Raw genomic sequence first — 8,242 nt, 5'->3', positions numbered from 1 at the left:
ATAAGCAGCCCATATTGCTTTCAGTCCTGAAACTCTCTTAAGCCAATCTTTGTGTCAAATTAAAATGAAAAAGTTTGAAAATACAGTCACTTGACCTGGGGAGAGGAAATGGACAGCTAATTACCTCTTTCAGCAGAGTAAGGACAAAATCCATTTTTAATTTTCTGACGTAAATCACTCTGTCCCCAGAATCCTTTTCCATTTTTCCACGTGCCCTCCACTCTCCCTTCTCCCTCCCTGCTATGTTCTGCTATCCTCTTTCATATGTTATCCATCTAATTTAGTTTGTAAGCACCTTGGCTCAGGACACTTCTCTGTTTATTTTTCTGTAATACACTGCACACATCCAGGTTTTATTAACAAAATAAATAGACTGTGTTTTTACTATGCAAATAATAAAATACTTACTGGCCCTTCATTATAAATTAGGATCAAACTGAAACACCCAATCCAACATCCTATATGCATAAAAGCTTTTGGAGTGTTTGAAACGTGCACATAATGTTTAAGTATCCACTGTGTTATGTGGGCCATGCCAAAATACCTGATACCACCACATCAAGATTTTAACTTGAATTTCAGATTTTAAAAACTTTAAAAATTAGCTTGGGTCATTTTTTTATTCTTTACTTTTAAACAGACTTTTGTATAAACAGCAGGTGAACGAAACTTTGTAGTCCTAATAGTATACTGAGATACACAACCAGAAGGAGGACTTCTGAACTCCTTTGGTTCGGGCTTGTGGGGTGGGATGGAAAATATATTTAGCGAGCCCAAAGAAATTCCATCCTGAAGTGTCATCACAACACATTTTCATCTTCACACTTCTAAGGATATTTTCTTTCTGTTTAGTATTTAACAACTGAGAAAGAGCTTTGATAGAACTTACCTGGGAAAACCTTCTCTTGGGTAACTGCAAATAACAACTCTTTAATGTTTACATGAGCGCTTCACTGCACTTACGGACTATTACAGAAAAGACAGGGATTTCCATCTTGAATAATAACAGGAGTGCATTGTGTTTGAACTGCTAAACAGCTGTTTAATGCACAAGAACATGTTGTTTTGATAGTTTGCAACATATTTGGTGTACTTTGCCATTAGACATTCCTCCCTGTCTTCTGCCCATGTAACTGCTGAAAAACACTGCTACTACAGTCCTTTCTGCAGTAAATAAAGGCATAAAAAGAAGATTTTAAAGTTTTAATTATGTTGTTCATTATTGCATTACAGCATTAAATGTGTACATGCACCTTAAATGTCCATTTACAGTTCTATAAATGCCAGCTTTGCCAGCAGAACTACTTGCTACAGCTTTTAGTGACAGAAAACACTTACTGTTGGGGCTCTAAGAGGCAGGTCCATCAGTGTGTAGGCATTGGCTTCTGAGTCATTCCATACATTGAAGGACTCCACAGTTTTGGTGCCGTCGGGATCCTCAGAGGGACAAGAGATCCCCCTTTGAATGGGCTGATTATTCAGGTGAACAAAATCTAAGCAAAAACAAAGAAAGAAAAGCTCTCCTCTGAATTTAAGTAAGTCAGCCAATTTACCTTTTTGTGTGTGTGTGTAAAGGAGATTGTTAGATTCTCTGGAATAATGTGAGATGCAGTGCAGAGTTTCCCCCTAGAGCTTCAGATTGCTTCACTCCATCTTCGGCTTAGCAAAGGGCAGCAGCAGCAGCTTCCATTTAAATACAGGAGACAGCAGGGTCCGCACATGCCCAGTTTGAAACTTGTTCCATCCAGATTCCAGCTTCACTTTAATAACAGTATAAAACTGATGCTCACTTAAAAGTGCTGGGTTTTGCCTTTGACAGATTTATGTCTGAATTTTAATGCTATATGCACATTATCCCTGTATGAAGACAAAGAAGTTAAAAGGTTGACTTCACTATCTGTCTTTAATATTAGACCTTATTGTTCATTTTCACTGTATTGGTGAATTAGTTTTTTATGCTCTGCTTTTAAAGAAGATGTATGTGTACAGTTCTGCTGAAATTGTCTGAACTCAAATAGATTCCGATATTTAACAACGTGCTTGTGTGCACTTCTGTCTTGTAGAATTTAGGTCATGGTTATTTGTTGGACAGCTTCTAAAAATAAACAAAAAACAGGGATAAAAGCTACTGACATCATCCTTTTCTGCTCTTCAGTTAAAAAAAAAACAACACCCTACCCCACCCCCAAAAGCCCACAAATACCTTAGGCAAAGGACAGCAAATAACCACTTGTTTCAGGAGTTGACTGCTTTCTTTTTCAGTTGTGTTTAGTTAGGCTGTACATGAGCAGATTCTTATTCACAGAAATCTTCCTTTACTTTGCACTGTGCAAAGAGATATGAATTGCTGTATTCCTGGTTGAAGGCCCATTATTGGGGTAAAGTGAAGTTTAATTGCAATAGAGAATTAGGCACAGAGTGTGAAAAAGCTGTTCTAGCAGATACTGCAGCCTGAATATCGCAGAGTTTAGGTCTTCCAACCGCAATCAAAATGACCCTAATGCAAGCTATTAGCTTCATTGCAGTTGGTAATAAAAATAGATGGTGTGAACTATTTCTGGAAAGCCTTTGTGAGAAGGTTGTGATAGTAATGGTGGGAACTGTATTCCCACAGCTCTGTGTAGATTCCCCTTCTCACGTACCTTTCCTTAAATTAGCACTTGCAGTACCTAACCTTAAATTAAGGAAAAAGGGGTTGCATTTCTTTGCATGAACAGGAGCTGTGCCTCTATATCAAAGGCACTCACCTATAGTGCTGCAGAATCCCTTTCTTGATAGTCATTTAAGGAAGGTAGCATTTACCTTGTGTCACCAGGCCACTGAACGCTAACCAGAGGAGACACTTCTTAGACTCTACAGACTCTCAAACTGTGAGACCTTAAAAATAATTATGAGCAGACCTGTTGTGAAAGGCAGAGAGATTTCATTGAATATCCCTGCCCTGCAGTGTTAGGTAGACACAACCAAGCCAGATTTAAACTAGCTGTGGCAGAACTGAGCTCAGAAGTGGCTAATCACCTGACAATTTTCAACTTTGTCCATGTCTGAGATTCTATGGTCATTTTCAAAGGTGTGCTCTTTCCCTGTTCTCAATGTGTGACATCAGACACATGAGTATCAGGGCAATGGTGGATGTGACATTAATGGTACAAACTTCAAAAGACATTGATGTGAACTTCAAATCCATCACTCTATGTTCCTGCATACACAGTGCTTGCATGCAGCACACTGTAGGTATGAGGCAGCAAAGAGTGGTGTTGGACATTTTGAGGGACAGGACCTTTTTGGAAGATAATTTTGCATTTTACTACTAAAAAGGCAGGAAACATCATTACAGAAAGCCACAATGTGAAACTGGGAAAAGCTCCTACTATCTTCTAATAAAACTTATCAAGAGAGTAGAAAGTACATTTTAATGACTGAAGTGCAGAGAAAGGAGGCAATGAGAGATGTCCCATTTGTGTGAACTTTATTTTCAAAGAAGTTGCGTACAGTTACATCTTGCTCTTATCAAACTGATAAGACATAAAGTTTGAGAGATATAATCTTCAAGGACAGGCATAAATACTAGATCAGAGGTCTTCTTTGACTTGGTATTCTAATGCTCAAATCCTCTTAGTTTTGTTTTGTCTTAGTTTTGCGCAATGCCAACACTCAGTCTGTTTACATACACCTTGCACATTAAGTTTGCCTTTTCCCTGGATCACAGATTACATTTTTCTTCCTTCTTATTTCCTCTCATCTTAATAACAAGTCAATGCATTGAAACTATTTCATTTCCAGTTAGCCTGGAAGCATCCAATTTGGGGCATTTTTAGGGGAGCCCATAGTATGTTTGGCAGAGTAATCAAATCATGGAATAAATGTAGTCTTTTTTAAAGTAAATCAGACATAGAAACTATGTGTCTTCTTGCTTCATTAGATTTTGCGTTGTTGTACATGCCTTTCCAGATAGATTAATTTGATTAGTTCTGCAGCTCCTGAGAGTATATTGTGAAAGAATATGCAGTATAAAGGAGAGAAAGTTTTCCCAGTGAGAAGTGGATGCTGGTCCAAAGAGGGCTATTGATTTGGTATCCCTTCTTAGCCTCTGGGGCCTGCTTTTGTGAATGCTAAGCACTTGGAAGGTAGGTGAAATTATTTCTGAAAATTGGACCCTAACACTAAGATTCATGTCCAATGGAACTGTTCTCATATGATTACAGTTGTCTGATCCTGTGTTACAGCCAATAGCCAGAGGCGATTCAGCTGACCTATTTTATATGTAATGCCTCAGCTTCCATGGAAAGAGAGGAGTCATGTCCTAGAACTGCACAAGTTGTGAAGTATGAGGCATCTCATTCTCTGTACCTAGGGCTTGGGAAGTCAGAGGCATATATTAGCAAATCATTCATAAAACTTTTTTCTCTCAGATTTGCTTTTGTTTTATATGCAGTATTAAACCAGAGAGAACAATTCAATTTTACTGGGTGATAATAGTTTTTCTTTATAGGCAAGGCTATTTCACTTAAAGTTATCAGAATGCTAGACTTATGGATCTGGAGGCAAACTTGCTGTGTTTATTGTTTAATTTGCCTTGTTTATGCTCCACCAAAAGCTTACCTCTGTTGCATCCCTGCATGTAGAAATGTTCACGACCTCAGGTACTTTCTAAAGCCATCTGGCATTTCTGCCACAGTTTTGTGTGTGAAGCACGCCAGAAGCCCACCTGGCTTATGGCCCAGGACTGAATTGCCCTCCAGTCAATTCTGGAGAAAAGAAAACCTGCCCAGGATTCATCTATCTGAATTCTGTCATGCTGAAGTATGGTGAGAACATCCTTCCCAGTTTTAGAGTCCTGACTTTCACCTGCACCTCTTGCTACTGATAATTAGCTGATGTTCATGGCTTTTTATAAACTACTGGCAGAAATAGCAGAAAGACCATGGACTCTGGGGCCCTTCCATGAAGCTGAGAAAATTGTCTAACAGGACAAGGGAAAGATAATGCATGGGTAAAATTTAATTGAATTCCAAATAAGCATAGGAGTTCTTTCATAATGAGTGAAAGGGAACAGTGTCCTCTTCTTTGGCTGGGAGCTCTGTGTGGAATTAGGTTTTAGCTCATCTGCAGGAATAGAGTAGACTGAAAGAACAAGTAATCTGCTGCTTAGAAGATAAACAGACTGCTGTTGGAAAACGCAGGAGAGTTACAAGACCAGGGGTATGGTCAACCAGGCATTCATGTTCCTGAGACATATTTACAAAGGCTCACCTGGGCTTCCTTAAATTTTCCAGAAGATCACCCAGGTTTCCAAGGCCAGCATGAGGAAAAAGGAATAAACTACTCATTATTGGGAAGAGTAAACTCCCACTCTTCTTTGAGTGCAGATACAGTTCTGGGATTTGAGTTACCACAAATGAGTGCACAAAGCAAGGAAGTTGGGTGTTTCTAAGGCTTGCTAATAAGTTGTATGATTTTTTTTCCCATTATGATGGGGAGAATGATAGTGATAACCCCTGTAAAGCATTTTCGGGATAACAACACTACCCTCAAAATATGCTCTGCTTGCCCTCTAGACATGCTAGGTCTTCCTGTAAGTGATGGGATAGAGGGAGGAATTATTGATTTTTCACTTAAGAGCTTATCCATTTTCAGTATCTGCCTTTCAAAAGGCAATACCACACTATAAAAATCTGAGTCCAGCAGCCTTCCTTACACAGTCCCCCTGTACAGAAGTTGTGAGCCCTGGGTATCTGGTGTGGTATTGCTTGTCAGTGGCTGTAACATCTGAAAACACGTTTCTCTCAGAAGCGTTTTCAGAGGCCTACTTTTGTACTGGTACCTGCAACAAACTTATCTGCTTAGATATGCAGGTGAAAACTGGTTGCTCGTTTTGTACAGAAAGCTGGTTTCAACCATCTGTGTTCTTTTTGCCTTTTAGCAGCTAAAATCTGTCAGGTGGGAACTCTCCCACTTCCTAGCTGTTCCCAGACAGCGTACTGCAATTTTGGCACCCCAAATAACAAAGCAGGGAGAGACTTATGTAATCTATATCGTCTTTTTTCTCTATTAATCATAGAAATTAAATATAGTTCTTCATTCCTGGAGTAACTTGGCAAGGCGGAATGGAGGCAAGAACACCCTTTATAAATAAAATTGTTAAACTGAGTACAAAGTTCTGTATGGCCTTTTATGGGAGCACACTCTTGGGACTCCCAAAAATCAATAGACAAAATAGAAAACAGTAAATCAAATCAACATTGTTTCTGCTCAGCTGTAGAAGTGAATAATTCACCTCATAGGTAGTTCTAATGTTATAGAGTTGCCAAGATCTACAGTGAACAGCAAAAGCACAAACTGCAGGGTACAGCCAGCAAGTGTGTAACACTGTGGAGCTGTTTAGCCCCACAGCAGGAGAGTGAGAATTCCAGGGCTGGACTGAGAACAGAAGGGCCAGACCAGAAAGGATGGTTTAGAAAAGTCCATTCAAACACAAGTTTTTTTCTGAGACATACCAAAAAAAAAAAAAAAAAAAAGGTCTTTTCCACAAGATGAAAAGACTATATCAGTGATCTCTTCAACAGTATGAGTTTAGCTCTGTAACATGGCATTAGACTGCCACTCTATGGCAAGACACAATCCAGCAGGTGTTCTGCCTTAGTTTCCCCAGTAGTATTTACAGCTTACTCTAGTGGCTTAGAGCTTCAAGGCCACGTAGCTTGAAAAAGTCAACCCACCTCTGTCCCTCTTGTCCTTTCTCATAGAGTCTGAAGACAAAGTAGTCACACAAAGAGCTCTCCAGACCAGCCAAGTTGGATTTGCAGTGCCTCCAAAAAAATCTTCTTACCTTGTTTTGTGGACTGAGTTCTCAGATTCAGCCTTCCCTGTCTCCTATGGCTTAACCTCTCAGCAAAGCCTACCCTTCTCCAGGGAACTCTGGTTAGCCAAACTCTTCTCAAATAATTTCAGGTGGAAGCTTCCCTAGTTACAGTTCTCAAATAAGAGCTCTCACTTTTCCAGCCCTTCTCACATATCAAATAAAGCTGTGCTGGTGCAGTTTAGTGCCTACTGTAGGCAGGGACAAATCATATTTTAAAAACAATAGAAAAGTTGCTGTATCATTGCGGAAAGAACAACCTCCCTATCTTTCAGGCAATAATTAGATACAAAACTGAAAGGAAACTTCCCTTGCTAGTCTCTTGCCTGTAATAAATCAGGTCTGTGCCACAGGCAACTCAGTCTACAGTGGGCTGAAATGTGGGGTCAGCACGTGGTGGTCTCCAAGCTGCCTTGTCGTTTTTACTGGAAGCAGGCGTTATGAAAGATTTGCTTATGCAGACATACAGCAGAATAGTGTGCTTCCCAGCTAGGATAGGACTTGGATTAAAAAAAAAGGTTTATTGGTAGAGAAAGCATGAGAAATAAAATTGCAGAGAAATTCTATTTAGCAAGCATTTTCCCCCAGTCAAGTACTGACTGCCATCGGGGTGCACACAGTGGCCAGTGACAGACAGCAGTGCCAGGTTTGGGCCAGCACTAATAGAGAGCTTGTACTGCTTACAGCAAGAACAATTGGTACCATTTGTTTCTTGATTGATTGTTTTTTTAATCTCATCTGCTTATGTAGTAGTTACTTCTGAAATAGAAAGAACTCAGTGACTAGAGCCTATCATGCGGAGGGGCTGCAGAAATATCTTGATAGATAAGATAGAGGACAGTAATGGAGACAGCCAGGTCTCTGATGAAAAGAGTAAGGGAAGAGGAACAATAAGAAGCAATTTGTACCCACATACAGCAATCAAAATGAAAACCCTGGGGTTTGAGAAATAAAAGTTCATGATAATCAGAAGGTAAACAAAGTGTGGTCTCATTTGATATTAAAGAATTATCATCTTTTTCCTTAGATAATAGCACTATTGTCTTCAAATGATCCACAGAGAATACATATACTGCCCTGATGGTTTTTCCTGGCACATACTGTCTTGTCTTACAACATCCCTGTGATAGAAATCCTATCCTTTCTAGAAATAGCATCAGTGATTCTGGAAAAAAAAAAAAAAAGGAAAAAAAAAAAAGACGTGATTGTCAATTCACTGGTGGGAGAAAATTATGTTGCTGCACTAAATAAGTAGACAGCTTTATCACTGACTGCAGCTTAAGTCTCAGCTGCTCACAGCTATTGCAGATGCCCCGTGCTTTGCTGTTCTAGACTGTGCTGTGCCCAGTGCTTTCAGGAATTTGGGCAGGATGAAGAAACAGA

General features: G+C 39.6%; 1 long non-coding RNA gene across 1 annotated transcript in view; it reads left to right on the top strand.

Moving 5' to 3' along the window:
- LOC142030093 (uncharacterized) overlaps positions 1–8,242 on the top strand; it is an 84,650-nt gene that overhangs the window by 42,190 nt on the left and 34,218 nt on the right. The gene's annotated exons all lie outside the window — the stretch shown is intronic.

The sequence above is a fragment of the Buteo buteo genome, chromosome 4, assembly GCF_964188355.1.
Source record: "Buteo buteo chromosome 4, bButBut1.hap1.1, whole genome shotgun sequence".
NCBI lineage: Eukaryota > Metazoa > Chordata > Aves > Accipitriformes > Accipitridae > Buteo > Buteo buteo.
Note: the sequence above shows the minus strand (reverse complement) of the source record. Positions and strands in the feature narration are given on the sequence as shown.